Consider the following 18,310-nt stretch of genomic DNA (forward strand, 5'->3'; position numbering starts at 1 on the left):
TAGGAGTATTTCATACTGGCACAAATTATAGGGCACTATGGGGACCTTGGCTTAACTGGGGGCACTAAGAGGTTTTTTTTGGCAAACAGTAGAGGGCATTGGCACACATTATGAGGGTACTATGGGGACATTGACTCTACAGAGGGCACTAAGAGGAGATATTTTTTTATACTGCCACACAACAGGGCACTTTTATGTACTGGCGCACATTATAAAGAGAATTATTACCACTGGGGACATTATGGTGGACTTTATTACAGTTCAGGGACTATGAGGAACTTGAATACTAGTATGAACACTATGGGAGCATTATTACTTCTGGGACACAGTGGGGTCATTATTACTGTAGGGGCACTATTACTACTACGTGTTGTCTGGTAGATAATTATTTCTTTTGGTGGGGTTTTAGGGAGCACTGTTACTTTGGTGGGCACCCTGGCATGGTATCAGCTTAGCACACTTATTTTTGGGGAACATTATATTTACACTATTAGTGTCAGGGACACTGTTTCCTGGGGGCAGTTATTTTTTAGAACACTGTGTGCCAGTAATTATTTAAGGGGAACTATCTGTGTGTAACTTGTATAGGGAGCACAGCGGGCACAGTATTAGTGGGAGGGTGATGGAAAACTAGGAAACTAAGATGTCTGTCTGTCAAACCCTGCAGAAAGAAGAGATGACAGAAAGAAATCATCATGGCGGTGTGGTCTGAAACAAGAAGATGAAGACAGAGAACATCTACATCAACGAAGACGTCCCTGGATGTACGAGGTATGTGGACCTGTATTAGGCTACCTTCCCATCTGAGTTAGTGATTCTGGCAGGCTCTTCTTGCAGAGAACAGCCTTCCGGAATGCTCCAGCACTGCTGGATGCAGACAGAATGTCCGCTGGCCTCATTAACTATAATGGGGTCTGGTAGAGATCGGCCACAATCCGGCAAAAATCAGCAGGCCGCATGCCTGAGTTTGTGTCCGGCCAATTCCATGCATTCTCTGCCGGATCAGGTGGCCAGAGTGTAGTGCTGCAGGTGTGAAAGTAGCCTTAATCTGTATGTTTTGTATTGCTATAAGTAATGCTAGGACGGAATAGGTTATGTTGAGAATTTGGCTTGAGAGGGGGGGGGGGGGGGCCCAGGCACATTATTTGCACAGGGGCCCTCTGCTGTCTGTGTCCGCCCCTGGGAGGAGGACTACAAGATTTTATCGTCGGGGCCCCCTCAGCAGTATTATACAATGACATCATATACATGTAGGAAACCGATAGAGCGGCTGCCGTGCTTCGCCTAGGAGGATGATCTAGACTAGCCTCAGGAGTTGGGGGTGCACAGGGTTCAAACATTTGCTGTGGGGCCCAGTCATTCCTAGTCACGCCACTGGTCACCAGAACTTACTGTCAAGTCTAAAATGCTGAGACACGTCTAATTTTTTTCACGGACACTGCAAAAAAAAGTCCCCTATTAGTACAGACTGTCCAGGTGGTGAGACGTCCGGTGACATCATTGCGCCAGGCCGATGTAGAAGAGGCGTTTTACTGCGGTTTCATGGCTGTGCTGGTTCTGAAATGCAGTTTTTGGGTTCACAGAAGCAGAAACTTTCAATTCCTAAGGCGAGGATCCGGCAGAGGATACTGAAATTAAACGGATCCCCTTTGATTTTGCACATAAGGATGCATCAAAACGGGGGAAAAAACGGGTCCGTCACTAAATACATTGAAAGTCAATGGGTGACAGATCCATTTTTTTAGGTTCCTAAAGAACTGACTTACATTGTTTTAAGTGCCGGATCCGTTTTTGTCCGTCTTTATGACCGGACACAAAATCGCAGCTTGCAGTAAGGCTACTTTCACACTAGTGTTTCAATAACGGAGAAAAACGCTTCAGTTTTGTCCCCCTTCATTGTCAATGGGGACAAAACTGAACTGACCTAAATGGAACTCTCCGAAATGCATTCCGTTCCGTTGCGTTCTCATACGGAGAGCAAACTGCAGCTTGCTGTGGTCTTCTTTCAGTCATGGGATGCGGAGCCAGACGGATCCGTAATGACCCCCAATGCAAGTCAATGGGGTTGGATCCGTTTTCTCTGACACAATAGAAAACAGATCCGTCCCCACTGACTTTCAATGGAGTTTATGACGGATCCTTCTTGGCAATGTTACAGATAATACAACCGGATCCGTTCATAACAGATGCAGGCGGTTGTATTATCGGTAACGGAAGCGTTTTTGCTGATCCATCACCGATCCAGTAAAAACTCTAGTGTGAAAGTAGCTCAAACCGTAATGCTGACGGAAGGCGAGACGTCCTGATCCATCCTGAACGGATCTCTTTCCATTCAGAATTCCTGAGGACTAAACGGAAACGTTTTTTTTTCCAGTATCCTCTGGCGGATAGCAATACCGGAAAACAACAACGCAAGTGTGAAAGTAGCCTAACCCTTGCACGACAAATAACTTGTGGAAACAGGAAGCGCCGCATTCCTTTACGTTACAGCCACATGAGGCGTAAACGGAATAGAAAAACAGCAGCAAAAAATCCAGGACAAATCTGCTGCTAAAATCCACGTAAAAAATTGTCACGCGGCAGAGTCAATATCCGCACCGCGGGTCAATCCCCAAAGGTTTGTTTTTTTTCCGATTTGGTAAGATTTCACCCACTTTGCTGCTAGTGTAAAACGATGCGCATTTCTGCTTACAAAATCCGTAATGTGTGTTCCGCAATTTGCATTACGTAACAGGCCGCCCATTATAGAAATGCCTATTCGTGCATGCACATCGCACAAGTATAGGACATGTTCTATATTTTTGCGGGGCCGCGGAACGGATGTGCGGATGCAGACAGCGCACAGAGTGCTGTCCGTATGTTTTGCAGCCCTATTGAAGTGAATGGGTCCACATCCAAGCCGCAAAAAATGTGGCTCAGGTCCGGACCAAAACATTGTGTGCATGAGACCTAATCGCCAGAATTTTGTCACGGATTCTGTCGGCCGCCGTCCACAGTCATCGCCCCATTGTCTTCAGTGCTAGGCTGACATTTGGGCACCGGCTGCATGGACACGTCTTTTCTTGGGGCGGCGTCCGGAGAGATACCGCTGTGTGGTGGGAGCGCAGCAGGGAATGGAAAGGAGCGGAGCCTTTAGTGCAATGGCATCGCCCCAAAAAAATAAATATATGATTTCTACACAGTGGGGGCCACATATTGAAATAGGACCAAGACCATCACAAAGCACCGACGAGTGCACATTTGGCTTGTATGTTGGATTCATTACGATGTATCCGGTGACAGATTTCCTACGTCAGAGACCGGGCCGGTTTCTGTCATGCAATACATTACAACATCCGCTGTGTTGGGGGGGGCGCTGGGGGATGGACACCCAAACGTTGCTGTTGTGCAGGCCAGGCTTTCGTGCCTGCAGCATTGGATGGCAGCGGCGAGGAGTTTGTTGGGTGGCAGATGGCTGACAACAATCCGACTCCACAGCGTCCCTAAAGCATCCGAGGAGGAGACCTCTCCCAAACCTATGCGATACCTGGGGACAGGACCAGGCCAGGATATTACAGCAGGCGTCACGCCAATGGCCCCTGATTTGGCACCGATTGGTAGAGTTTCAGCTCATCTCTTTTAGACACGTTTTACTTACGCTCCTGCTTTAGACACACTAAAAGGGGTTCTCGGGGCTTTTAATATTGATGACCTACCCTCCGGCACCCCCGCCGATCAGCTGGATGAAGGTAAGGCGCACGCCGTGCACGCATTCTGTCTCGCCATAGACAGGAAGAGTGAAGGGTGCCGGGTGCTGATCAGCTTTATGAAGGGAAGGCGTGCGCCATACACACGTGCTATCTCCCGTCTCCGCTGCTAAGTCAGCAGCGAGCAGGAAGAGAGACCGCACGTGCCTTCCTTTTATACAGTTGATCGGCGGGTGTCGGACCCCTGCTGATCTGATATTGATGACCTATCCTGTGGACACATCATCAATATTAAAATCCCGGAGAACCCCTTTAATAAATCTGGTGCATTTTATGACTACACCGACTCGCTAGATCAGGGATCAGCAACCTTTGGCACTCCAGCAGTTCAGAAACTACAACTCCCAGAATGCTCCAGTCACTTCTATGGGAGATAGAAGAAGAGTTCACCATATTTGCATGCTGGGAGTTGTAGTTTCACAGCAGCGGGAGTGCCGAAGGTTGCTGATCCCTGCGCTAGATGCTGAGCTTCAGTCAGCCGGTGTACAGAGTCTTCTGCTTCTGCTCCGTACAGCCTGAAACAGCCGATCGGGGGGTGCCGGGTGTCAGATCTTCACCGATCTGATATCGATGCTCTGATATCTGTAGTTGGAGACCCCCTTTAACCGTAAAAATGTTCTTGCTCTCTAGCGCCACCCTGGCAGGTAGGACAAAACAGGAACTACAAGCAAACGGAAAACCTTCAATTTCCGCATCAACCTTGCCAGTAGTAACAGATGGAACGTTTTTAGAGGATTTTTTCTTTTTGTTACTTTATTACTCTCAAAAAACTGCCTGAATCTACTAGAGGGACAAACATTTGCCAAATGATTTATACCTCCACAACAGAAACAAACCTTCCCATGCGGGCTGAATCCTCTATTGTCAGAGGCAATCAAACCCAGCTGCATGGGCTCCTGCTCAGAAGGGATTGAGAGCGACTGAGACCCCTGCGCACAGAATGAGACCGCTGCACTGTCCTGGGACTGAGTATGACAGGAAGGAGTGATCTCTCCTCTCTCTCTAAGACGCCTGTCAATACGAACGGCCCGAGACATGGCAGAGTCCAAGGAGATAGGTCTCTCATGAAAGGCAAATGCATCTTTCAATCCCTCTGAAAGACCATGGCAAAATTGACTTTGGAGTGCAGCATCATTCCAACCAGTATCAGCTGCCCATCTCCGAAATTCTGAGCAGTATATTTCTGCGGATTGTTTACCCTGGCATAAAAGACGTAGTCTAGACTCATCATATATCTGACCCAGGGCTAAAAAGAATTCATCCACTGAACGGAGGGGCCGTGCCCCCTCCGGCAGCGAAAAGGCCCAGGACTGAGCGTTACCCCTGAGCAGCGATATAATGATCCCCACCCTCCGCTCCTCATCACCAGAGGAATGGGGAAGTAGGCGAAAATGGAGTTTGCAAGCCTCTCTAAAACGAACAAAATTCCCACTACCCCCAGAGAACGTATCCGGGAGTGAGATCTTAGGCTCAGAGCAAACTCCATGAACGCAAGCTGAACCGGTCACTTGAAGCTGAGAAAGAGTCTTACGGAGATCTGCTACCTCCAATGAAAGACCCTGCAAGCGTTCAGCCAAAAGTGAAACCGGATCCATGCTTGAGGCGGTTTATAATGTCACGGAAGGTGTACAGAAAACTAGAAGACACAAAATGAAGATCCAACTGACTGGATCCAAAACTGCATCAGACCTGGCTCTCTCCCTAACTGCTCAGCCTATGCGAACACCCCAATGGTGGATCATCGCATATCCTCGTACCTCGACTGTATAACACCTGAACACCCTATAATAGTGAGGGGACACGACCACCGGCTCCCTACACTTGATACGGAGGGAGTCAGGGTCACCTGGGATCCAGCAAACAGAAAAACACAAATGAATGAACAAAACTTATCTGTAGAAGACTCAGTAGTAGCATTCAGCATGCATACACTCCAGGAAGTAATATAAACCGCAAAGTGATGCAGTATGGGAAGGGATTTAAAGGGATGCAATCAGTGCAACTACATGACAGCTGAGAGAGGCTAACGAGATGAGAAAATGAAAGCAAAACAAAAGGAACCTCAAGGAGGAGGTTCTGAAGGACGTCTGTCAGAGCTTCTCAGATGTCTGGTGGTGACATTTTTGAAGACATTGGGCCAGATTTATCACGACTCTGACAGCTCACTCCACTTTCACATATGGCTAAAGTCAGTTTTAGCCAAGTCAGATTTATGATCGGCCCTTTAAGACTGTAATAAATGTGGTTTGACGGTAGCAGTTTATCCGTCAGTAAGCAGCTTTACAAAAGTCGCACATCTTTACGAAAAAGTCGCATGTTCTATTAAAAAGTCTCATAAGATTAGCATGGTCCTCACTGGAGTGAAATTGCGCAATTTTTTGCGACTTTTTAAATAGTCACAATAGTAAATCTGTCTAGAGATTAATTTACATAAGAAAACACGCCCACTTTTAGAAAACTGGCGAGCATAGTGCAGAGCAGAAAAAAGTTGCTAATTTTTGCGCAGCTTTAGTGATTGCGCAAAAATTTGAGACTTTTTCACTCCATTATTCTGACTTGAGCTAATGATAAATCTGGCCCATTGACTTTGGGAGCACAGAAGAATCTAGATTTTGGGACCATACTGACTACAGGTGGGACTTGCCCAATTGGCCTACAACTAGTGGGGTGGGGGCAGATCTGACCTTTCTGGTCCAAAGGGAGTGGGAGCTGGAGCAAGATTATCAACAGTTGTTTCGCTCCATTCAAGCCCAGCGCAAGATACAAGACAGTTGGATACCAGGCCCAGACCTGCAGCCCTACCCCTGGCAAGTCACAGCTGAGGTATCCCCTACTTCCTCACCAACTGTGGAGGTAGGGGACCTCACAGACTGGTACTGGGAGGAACCCCAGTCGGCAGGTTGAGATGGGACCGTAGTCACTCCACCGTCCTAACAGGGTGGCTGGGCAGGCGGGCCAGATCCCCAACTGCCACTGGGAGTACAGGGAGAGGAGATTGTTGGTCCCTCATCTCTGCAACAACCAGAATCACTGGTAGTGGAGACAGCCGGTCTCACTACCCAGCGGCAGTATACTCTACAGGGAGAGGAGACAGTTGGTCTCTCTCCCCAGCGGCAGATGGGGTATCCAGAGGAGGGGGTAAGTGATAGCCCCCCTCCACAGCTCTCTCCCAGCCCAATACTGAGGGTAGTGGGTAAGGCTTTAAACCCCACTGACCCCATCCCAGCAGAAGAGCTGGCATCTGGGCAGAGCGCAGTTGGCCTCTGCCCTCCCCTATCCTCTTCTCCAGAGCCGGACTTCCCACAGGCTGCCCCAGCGGAAGAGCTGGCACCTGGGCAGAGTGCAGTCGGCCTCTGCCCACCAAGTATCTACAGCTCCAAGCTAGAGAACCACAAGGAAGCAAGGAGTAGCAAATGCCCACTCAACAGCTGGGTACATACAGAACAGAGTCAGTCCCCAAAATTCAACAGGTCCAGTATTGGGTTGTGGGTGGACTGCCAGACTAACTCAGGTACTGACCACATATAAGTGATATATTACATCAGTGACATCACCGCTCTCTACATATAAGTGATATATTACATCAGTGACATCACCGCTCTCTACATATAGGTGATATATTACATCAGTGACATCACCGCTCTCCACATATAGGTGATATATTACATCAGTGACATCACCGCTCTCTACATATAGGTGATATATTACATCAGTGACATCACCGCTCTCCACATATAGGTGATATATTACATCAGTGACATCACCGCTCTCCACATATAGGTGATATATTACATCAGTGACATCACCGCTCTCCACATAAAATGATATATTACATCAGTGACATCACTGCTCTCCACATAAAATGATATATTACATCAGTGACATCACCGCTCTCCACATATAGGTGATATATTACATCAGTGACATCACCGCTCTCCACATATAGGTGATATATTACATCAGTGACATCACCGCTCTCCACATATAGGTGATATATTACATCAGTGACATCACCGCTCTCCACATATAGATGATATATTACTTCAGTGACATCTGTAGTGTACGGGAGCTGTAATGCCCGTCACTACAGAAGGGTCACTTGTGTGCTGTCGTTTCCCCTTATTTATGGGGAGGTTGGTATGAGTCATCTTCCTAATGTAATGCTATGTACTTCCCTGTTACTGTGAAACGTGCATGTGCAGGCCTGCTAAGGGTGTTATTCCAGCTCTGAGTCACTAGAGGGAGCTAGGGAGCCCTAGGTTATATAAGGCCCAGTCAGGGAGAAGAATAGCGGAGAGAGGAAGATTAGACTGTGTGCGAGTTAAGGCCAGGCCATGGGCCTGTGAGAGCAGAGCAGGCCTGGAGCCTGCAGACTAGGAGAGGGTATTGTAATCCCTGTAACCGGGTTCCAGATCCAAGGAGAAGGTTCCCCTCCTGAGTTCTTATTTGCTAAGGCAGGAACGCCACAGTTAACCAGCCTGAGGAACAGAAAGAAGCAGAGGCAAGTCTAATAAAGCGAGAGGTACTCGAAGTAGCAGAGGAGGTACTTGATAAATACAGACCCAAGGATATACGCCAGAGCTAGGGCATCAGGCCTTGGAGAATAATTTCCATGTTTCAGGATCAGTCAGGAATAGAGTGCAAGCCGCCTGTACTGCAAGTCCTGTGTTTAACCCTCTGAAGTCACCTTGCTACATAAGGCCTGTCTGCAATGTACGGAAACTAACTGTCTTCAAAGGAACTGCGCTTCCAACTATGTCCATGCATAATGACCACAAGTAAAGTTACCCTGTTATTCAAATATAAAGATTCCTCAATTATTCCGCCTGTCACTACACGGTGTGCCACCGTTCAATTGGCACTGGCGTCACGACATTCATCACCTGCCTGTTCCAGTGCTGACCCATTTGAAGACGACAGTGAGTCCCAGGTTAGTGGGTTACCCTGCACTACAAAGCCCAGCATACCTAAAGCTACACTACTGACCCCCTGGGACACTGCACATCACCGCTCTCCATATGTGTGAAGGCATTTTGCCTGGATTTGTGGGAGGGGCTGAGGTCCGCCTCCAGCCTATTTAGGGCACCCCCTTTACCTGGCTCCTGCACCGTCCGAGGTCTGAGTTTTGGAGAGAGAGTCGCTTGTGGAGTTAACTGGAGAGTTACTTACGAGTTGCTGAGTTCCTGAGTTCCTGAAGTTCGTTGCTATCGGTGTCCAGGATTTGGAGCATTCCGGTTCCATCCGTCCCGCTTCACCTGGTTCTCTGCGGGTCGCGTTTGCCCGTTAATCTGTGAGTCATCCACACGGTACAGCACGGGGCCTCACGGTTGTCCCCTGTACTAGCTCTATTCATTTCACCTTTCATTTCACTCATGTCACGCTTTTTGTCGCTCACAAGTCACTGGCTATTTTCATGTCTGTCATGCTTCGGATCATGCAAGAACACGACTGCCAGCCAGCACGGGTTATCGTTCCCGTGGCTGCCACCATTTCAGTTTCCCTCCATCACCACGGCAACCTCTCACACACGTGCCCCCCCCACCCCAAACCCCCGGTTCAGGTCAGCGGCATGATGGTTGGCTTGTTCCGGCCACACCACACATACTCCCCCTACCACAGTCAGCGCGCTGCTGCGGACTTCCTTGTTCTCCCCACCGCTGCACCGGCCCGTCCCGCCGCTTCTCCTGCCGCGCTGCCGATGGCGGCCGCCCGCGTCCCAGTACTTGGTCTGCGCACGTGCGGCCGGGGTACTGCGCATGCGCGGCGGCGTCGGCTCGTGCGCGGTATCCCGACGGCCGTCCGCTGGTGCGGCTGGTGTGTGGGGAGGGGGCCGCCACAGGTCTGCTCGGCCCCGGTCTGACCACAATACTCTGCCCCAGGCTTCAGCCACTGCCCCCCTCCCACAGGCGGCGCAATCCAGGAGCGGCTGTTTCCCCTCCACACACCCCCCCCCCCCTTCACACCAACACCCCCCACCACACCAGGCCACAGTTCCCTTCATCACAAACCCGCCACAGCACCCGCGTGCCCCATGGAAAAAAAAAAAAAAAAAAAAAAAAAAACAATCAATTATTTAAAGTTCCAATAGTGTCATAGGTAGAAACCCGCCATATAGTCCTGGGACACAAAAAATTTAATAAAAAAAATAAAAATAAATGTGCCACCTCATCACCGCCCGGCACACGCGCCGCGACCACAGAGCCCCCGCTCTGCCTCCGGTTCCTGCTTACCTCCGTCCCTCCTGTCACGCTGCCGATGGCGGCCGGCCGCGTCCACCTGGCTGGTCTGCGCGCGCGCGCGGCCCGGCGGTACTGCGCATGCGCGGCTGGTACACCATAATCCTCATGGTCACACATTCCAAAAAAGGAAAAAAATAAAATAAAAAAATGGTATGGCGCCTACGTAGACCATGCGGTCACACGTTCATGACGGTCATTTCAGCCCACATGCTAAGCCTCATTTCTCACGTCTCGATCCAACTTGTCACACGCGCAAGCAGGTACTTGTTTCATACTCACGTTTCATGATCCCATCAAGGTCATGTGTCCGTTCGCACCACAGTCCACACTCGTCTTACCACTTTCTTTCAAAGCCCTTTTAGGCGGTCTAGCATAGACATATTTTTCTCTACACATGTGTTCTGTGAATTTTCTTACCACCAGGTACGTACACCTGCTCTTATGATTTCTTTCAACTCTAGACCTAGAAGAGTGAGGCACCACTCACATCCAGAGCTGCATTCACCCACTTGTTCTTTCATCACGCGTTTTACCCTGCTTCCACTAAGGCCTCATGCACACGACCGTTTTTTTTCACGGTCCGCAAAAACGGGGTCCGTGGGTCCGTGATCCGTGACCGTTTTTTTGTCCGTGGGTCTTCCTTGATTTTTGGAGGATCCACGGACATGAAAAAAAAGTCGTTTTGGCGTCCGCCTGGCCGTGCGGAGCCAAACGGATCCGTCCTGAATTACAATGCAAGTCAATGGGGACGGATCCGTTTGACGTTGACACAATATGGTGCCATTGCAAACGGATCCGTCCCCATTGACTTTCAATGTAAAGTCTGGAGTCCCTTTACTTTCACACTTGCGTTCATATAATGCAGACGGTGGCTCCGTCTGCATTATATTGTTAAAACATTTCTAAGTGTGAAAGTAGCCTCAGACGGATCCGTCCAGACTTTACATTGAAAGTCAATGGGGGACGGATCCGTTTGAAAATTGAACCACAGTGTGTCATCTTCAAACGGATCCGTCCCCATTGACTTACATTATAAGTCTGGACGGATCCGCTTGCCTCCGCACGGCCAGGCGGACACCCGAACATAACTTGAAGCGTCCCCATCACCATGGGAACGCCTCTACGTTAGAATATACTGTCGGATATGAGCTACATCGTGAAACTCATTTCCGACAGTATATTCTAACACAGAGGCGTTCCCATGGTGATGGGGACGCTTCAGGTTAGAATACACTGCAAACTTGGTACAAGACTGCCCCCTGCTGCCTGGCACCACCCGATCTCTTACAGGGGTATATGATAGCACAATTAACCTCTTCAGGTGCGGCACCTAAAGGGGTTAATTGTACTATCATATTCTCCTGTAAGAGATCAGGGCTGTCAGGCAGCAGGGGGCAGACCCCCCCCTCCCCAGTTTGAATATCGTTGGTGGCACAGTGTGCGCCCACCATCGCCCCCCCCTTCCTCCCTCTATAGTTAAAAATCGTTGGTGGCACAGTGTGTGCCCACCATCGCCCCCCCCCTTCCTCCCTCTATAGTTAAAAATCGTTGGTGGCACAGTGTGCGCCCACCATCGGCCCCCCCCCTCTCTCTATAGTAGTAACAACCATTGGTGGCAGTGTGCGGCCTCCCATCCCCCCCCCCCCCATCATTGGTGGCAGCGGAGTTCCGATCGGAGTCCCAGTTTAATCGCTGGGGCTCCGATCGGTAACCATGGCAACCAGGAAGCTACTGCATCCCTGGTTGCCATGGTTACTTAGCAATAGTACAATTGTAGAAGATTCATACTTACCTGCTTGCTGCTGCGATGTCTGTGACCGGCCGGGAGCTCCACCTACTGGTAAGTGAAAGGTCTGTGCGGCGCATTGCTAAAGAACTGTCACTTACCAGTAGGAGGAGCTCCCGGCCGGTCACAGACATCGCAGCAGCAAGCAGGTAAGTATGAATCTTCTACAATTGTACTATTGCTAAGTAACCATGGCAACCAGGGATGCAGTAGCTTCCTGGTTGCCATGGTTACAGATCGGAGCCCCAGCGATTAAACTGGGACTCCGATCGGAACTCCGCTGCCACCAATGATCGGGGGGGGGGGGCAGATGGGAGGCCACACACTGCCACCAATGGTTGTTACTACTATAGAGAGAGGGGGGGCCGATGGTGGGCGCACACTGTGCCACCAACGATTTTTAACTATAGAGGGAGGAAGGGGGGGGCGATGGTGGGCACACACTGTGCCACCAACGATTTTTAACTATAGAGGGAGGAAGGGGGGGCGATGGTGGGCACACACTGTGCCACCAACGATTTTTAACTATAGAGGGAGGAAGGGGGGGCGATGGTGGGCGCACACTGTGCCACCAACGATATTCAAACTGGGGAGGGGGGGTCTGCCCCCTGCTGCCTGGCAGCCCTGATCTCTTACAGGAGAATATGATAGTACAATTAACCCCTTTAGGTGCCGCACCTGAAGAGGTTAATTGTGCTATCATATCCCCCTGTAAGAGATCGGGTGGTGCCAGGCAGCAGGGGGCAGTCTTGTACCAAGTTTGCAGTGTATTCTAACTAGAAGCGTCCCCATCACCATGGGAACGCTTCTGTGTTAGAATATACTGTCGGAAATGAGTTTTCACGAAGTGAAAACTTAGATCAGAAAAAGCTTTTATGCAGACGGATCTTCGGATCCGTCTGTATGAAAGCAACCTACGGCCACGGATCACGGACACGGATGCCAATCTTGTGTGCATCCGTGTTCTTTCACGGACCCATTGACTTGAATGGGTCCGTGAACCGTTGTCCGTCAAAAAAATAGGACAGGTCCTATTTTTTTGACGGACAGGATACACGGATCAAGGCCTAGGCTGCAAAACGGTGCATTTTCCGATTTTTCCACGGACCCATTGAAAGTCAATGGGTCCGCGAAAAAAAAACAGAAAACGGTCGTGTGCATGAGGCCTAAAGCTGCATTTCTTTTCATTTCTAGGCCTATGAGAGTGTGTTCCTACCATGTTCACAAGTTGGTTATTCGTTGGTCATGACAAGGGTCTTCTCTTAGCGAGCTGCAATGCCTCTGACTCTTGTTTTCTCCATCAGTTCAATTTCACGGTTCACGGTTGATTAATGTTTCGGTTGTGCACGTGGTTCAGATCACTACTGTCCATGCATTTTTTCCACCAGGTCTGGCTCATGTTTAACTACTTATCATCACCGTGAGGTCATCTCGTTCAGTCCCTTGGCTTCAGAGGCCCGGTGACCGTTCTCGTGTTGTCCATTAGGGGTACTATACGGTTGTAGGCGGGTTAGTGTCTCATGTTCATTGTCGGAGATGGTCATGGTTATGCGAGTCCTATTGGTGCCGCATAAGTGAAAAAATTAAATAAAATTTTATCTGCCATTAGTCGCCCGCGCATGGCTTCTCCGTTTTAGTTTCACTCACAGCACTCCGCCATTGGTCTCCCACGCGTGTCTTCTCCGGTTTAGCACGCACCCACGACTCCACCATTAGTCTCTCACGCATGGTTTCTCCGGTTCAGTTGTATACATACGACTCCGCTATTTGAGTCTCTCACGCATGGTTCCGCCATTAGAGTCTCTCACGCATGGCTTTCTCCATTTTAGTGTTTCACATACAACTCCGCCATTAGAGTCTCTCACACATGGCTTCTCCGTTTCAGTGTTTCACATATAACTCCGCCATTAGAGTCCCCCACGCATTACTTTGCCGGTTAGTTTTACACACATTTCTCCGCCATTACAGACTCTCACGCATTACTTCGTCGTTTTAGGTTACACTTATAACTCCGCCATTAGAGTCTCTCACGCGTTACTTCGCCGTTTTACTTTCACACACATAACTCCGCCATTAGAGTCTCTCACATATGACTCCGCCATTAGAGTCTCTCACGCATTGGCTTCTCCGTTTTAGTGTCACACACATGACTCCGCCATTAGTCTCACGCATGGCTTCTCCGGTTAGTGTCACGCACATGACTTTGCCAGTAGAATCTCTCACGCATGGCTTCTCCGTTTCAGTGTTACACTGAAATCAAAGTGCTAATAAATAGTCGGCAGATGAAAGACCGACCAAGCAAATATGCCACTCTAAGGGCGTATTCAGGCGAACGTATTTCTGGGTCCGCGTGTGTGGACCCGTCCGTATTTTCGCTCCGCTGCCCCGCAAAAAAGAGTGTCCTTTTTTGTCCCCAAGAAAAAGCATTTCTATATAGGGCAGCCCCTGTGCGTTCTGCAAAATGCAGCCGGTATCTGTGTTTTGCGGATCCGCAATTTCTTGAACCCAAAACACTCACGGTCGTCTGACTGTAGCCTTATTGAAAGACAGACAAGCTTGATAAATGTGCCCCAATAAGTTAAAGGGGTTTTCTAGGAGTAAACAGGGGTGCACCTATCCTTTCTGCTGCCTGAGGCAAAAACTAAAACGGCGACCGCCCCCCCCCCCCCCATGCCAATTTCTTAACCTAACCCCTTTGCCACAATGAAAGCGCTCATTGCCCATGGCCCTTCTGCTGCCCCCCTCTTGCTCCTACCCGGTGCTTCCTGAGGCGATCGCCTGACCTGGCCTCATTGGTGGTGCCCCCCTGGGAGAGAAATATTGGTGACCTCTCCTCAGGTTATCAATATGTGATCAGCAGGGGTGCTGAGAGTCAGACCACTCCACCTGCCCACAGTAAGTCATCAGAGCGTACGCGCCTGGCGCTATTGTAGGGTGCTCGCCGCTGCAGTCTTGGGGCACTGGTAGTGGCACAACTTTTTTTTTTTAAGGGGAATTTTAGTGATTAGGGGGTGGGTGGGGGCTAAATAGGGATTGGGACTAGCCTCATAATGGAGGATTATTACTGTGGGCACCTAAGCGGTGCCTGTTCAGAGGAGTAGTTCTAGTAAAATCCTCATGGAGCTGCTGTGCAGACTCCATTTAGGCCCCCACAGTATTAACTCCCTAATGACCAAGCGCCATACATGCACGGCGCAGGATTATTGCTCCTGCAACCTACCAGGCGCGGGTCAGTGACAGCAGGGACCCCAAGGAGAAGACAGAAGTGGTAATTAACGCTCCTGCCTTCTCCTTTGCCCGGTGCATGGCGCTCAATGAGGGAGAATTATAAAGGAACTTAGTCACCCATAGCAACCAATCAGATTCGACCTTTTGTTTTCCTAAGGAGCTATACAAAATGAAAGGTGGAATCTGATTGGTTGCTGTGGGCAACTCAGCCAGTCTTCATTTACACCAGTTTTGATGATTATTGTGCAGTGAATCTGAGGGGCTCCGACGACCACGTGATCACTGGGTGTCTCGGGGGCAGAGCCTGATCAGCTCTGCCTTTGTAAAAAGGGGCGTGTCTACAGGTTAGGGGGCGCAGTACTTGGCAACCCACACTGCGCCACTGGAGAACCCCTTAAATTTTGCCTTTCTGTATCTCCAGTGGGGTCCATTAGCTTTCATGGCAGGTGCCTGACTTCTTCTGTGTGAACAGCGGCGCATCTCTTGTGCCAGTTACCGACTTCGGCCAGTGCCAGGGGTCAGACTGAAACAATTAGGAGGAATTATAGTAAATTGGATCAGGTCGTTTGGCAATTACTGAGCCTCAAATAGACTGCGGGAGGGCGGCTGTAGTCACGTTCTTCACAGGAGGACTAATAATATGTCTCTTGGTAACAGCTTTGGGGCTTATTTCAGTTTCAGGCTTTCAGTCTCATACAGCAAAGCGTTTTCTTACTAAAAGCAGTCATGTTGTTTGTAGCAACCAATCACGTGGCTGCTTGAGAGCTGGAATCGGATTGGTTGCTATGGGCAACGGCTTCATGCTATGTCTGGACTACACTGTATACCCGTGCTTATGACAATAGCAACTAGGGATGAGCGAATCGACATCGGATGAAACAACTGAAGTCGATTCACATAAAACTTTGTTCTAATACTGTACGGAGCAGGAGCTCCGTACAGTATTAGAATGTATTGGCTCCGATGAGCCGAAGTTATTGCTTTACGAAGTCTCGCGAGATTTCGCATAATTCATAATAAGACAGAATTCATAATCTTTCCCCCATCTTGTTCAACCCCCCCAACAGACCTATCTATCACGATCAATGGCTGCACATTATCCCCAGTCAAAAAAGCCCGCTGCCTTGGAGTGACCTTGGATTCTGCCCTTTCCTTCCGACCGCACATCCAAGCCCTTTCCACCACCTGCCGCCTCCAACTCAAAAACATCTCCCGCATCCGTGCTTTCCTTAACTTCGAATCTGCGAAAATGCTTGTACATGCCCTCATTATCTCCCGCCTAGACTACTGCAACATCCCCCTATGTGGCCTTCCATCTAGCACCCTCGCACCCCTCCAATCTATCCTCAACTCCGCTGCCTGACTAATCCACCTCTCACCTTATTACTCCTCTGCCTCTCCCCTCTGCCAATCCCTTCACTGGCTCCCCATTGCCCAACGAATCCACTTCAAAGTACTGACAAATACATACAAGGCCGTCCATAACCTGTCCCCTCCCTACATCTCTGAGCTACTTTCCCGATACATCCCCACGCGCACTCTCCGATCCTCACAAGACCTCCTTCTCTCCTCTTATCGCCTCTTCCCACAATCGACTCCAAGATTTCTCCCGTGCATCCCCCATACTCTGGAACTCGCTACCCCAACATATCAGACTCTCACCTACAGTGGAATCCTTCAAAAGAAACCTGAAAACCCACCTCTTCAGACAAGCCTACGACCAGTGACCCTGCTGCCTCTATACCGCCATGACCAACTCAACCCGCACCTACTGTGTCCTTCTCCCATACCATGTAGATTGTAAGCCCTCACGGGCAGGGCCCTCTCTCCTTCTGTACCAGTCTGTAACTCGTCTTGTTTATGATTAGTACAATTGTCTGTTATGTATGTGCACCGCTTATCATATGTACAGCGCTATGGAATGAATGGCGCTTAAATAATAAATAATAATAATAACTTCATAAATTAATTTGTACTGTAAAAAATCATTTCCCGAACTCGGGCTCGGTTCCAAGTGGTACCTTGGAACCGAACCCCAGTTCGGGAAATGTTTTTTTACAGTACAAATTCAGGTACATTCGGGGTCCATATTGAACTATTTGCAAAAAAAAACATTAAATCAGTTCTGCCTAATTTAAAGGGGTTTGCCGTGATTTTTATATTGATGGCCCATCCTTGATATCAGATTGGCGGAGGTCGGGCACCCAGCACCCCCTCCCACCAGCTGTTCTGCACTAGCTGCGGAAAGTGGTCCCAGGAATGACTGCTCCGTCCATTGTGTAGTCGACAGAACAGGTTACCTCAATAGTCACTTCAATGAGGGCAGTACCTGCAGTACCTAGCTCCGTCCACTACACACTGGATGGCGCTGTGCAGTTCTGCCACCTATCCTCTGCGGGGGGGGGGTTGCTGGGAATCTGACCACATCCTAGGGAAAGGCCATCAATACAGACCTCTGAAGTGAACATCCTCCGTTCATTATGCATATAAATTAAGTGATCTGGAAATGACAGGGTTAAAAATTAGTAAGGCCAGAAAACTCAATATATGATGGTGCCATGTAGGATGGGTTCTGTGAGAAGCAACCCCTTTAACCCTTTCTGCTGTTGATCATCTGGACACGAGACGGCAATAACAACAGCTTTGGGGACAGAGCCCAAAACAGCTGACCAGTGTGGCAGTGGGGCTGCCGGGTGTCGGACCCCCACCGATCTGATATTGATGACTTATCCTGAGGATACACTATCCATATCTAAATCCTGAAAAAAACTCTGAGGGCTGTGTGTGAATACAGGTCGATAGCGTTGTGAACATTTATGCACTGGATTCACCCCCCCCCCCCTCCCCCTTTGGTTGTTTTTTTCCCCCTCATACTCCGCTCTCTCTGCAACTGCCGCGCTCTCTGCACTTTGATTGATAGGACCAGGTGTGATGACCTTTTCACTGCTTGGCCCTGTCAGTCAAAGTCAGAGGAGGCGGCAGTTGCAGAGAGAGCAGAGCCTCTAGAACAGGGATGGCCAACCTGCAGCTCTCCAGCTGTTGTAAAACTACAATTCCCGCCATGCCCTGCTGTAGGCTGATAGTTGTAGACAGTCTGGGCATGCTGGGAGTTGTAGTTTTGCAACAGCTGGAGAGCCGCAGATTGGCTCTCCCTGCTCTAGAAGTAATGGTAACGCCCCTGTTGTTCTTAGAAGGAGGATAAATGTCCCCTTTAATGTTTAAAAAAAATATATGAAAAAATTAAACCGGCTTGAAGCCCAAAATATAACTAAATAGAAGGTTTATTGTACACCCGGGGAGAGCAGCTAGCC

The sequence above is a fragment of the Bufo gargarizans genome, chromosome 10 (genome assembly GCF_014858855.1).
Source record: "Bufo gargarizans isolate SCDJY-AF-19 chromosome 10, ASM1485885v1, whole genome shotgun sequence".
Classification (NCBI taxonomy): Eukaryota; Metazoa; Chordata; class Amphibia; order Anura; family Bufonidae; genus Bufo; species Bufo gargarizans.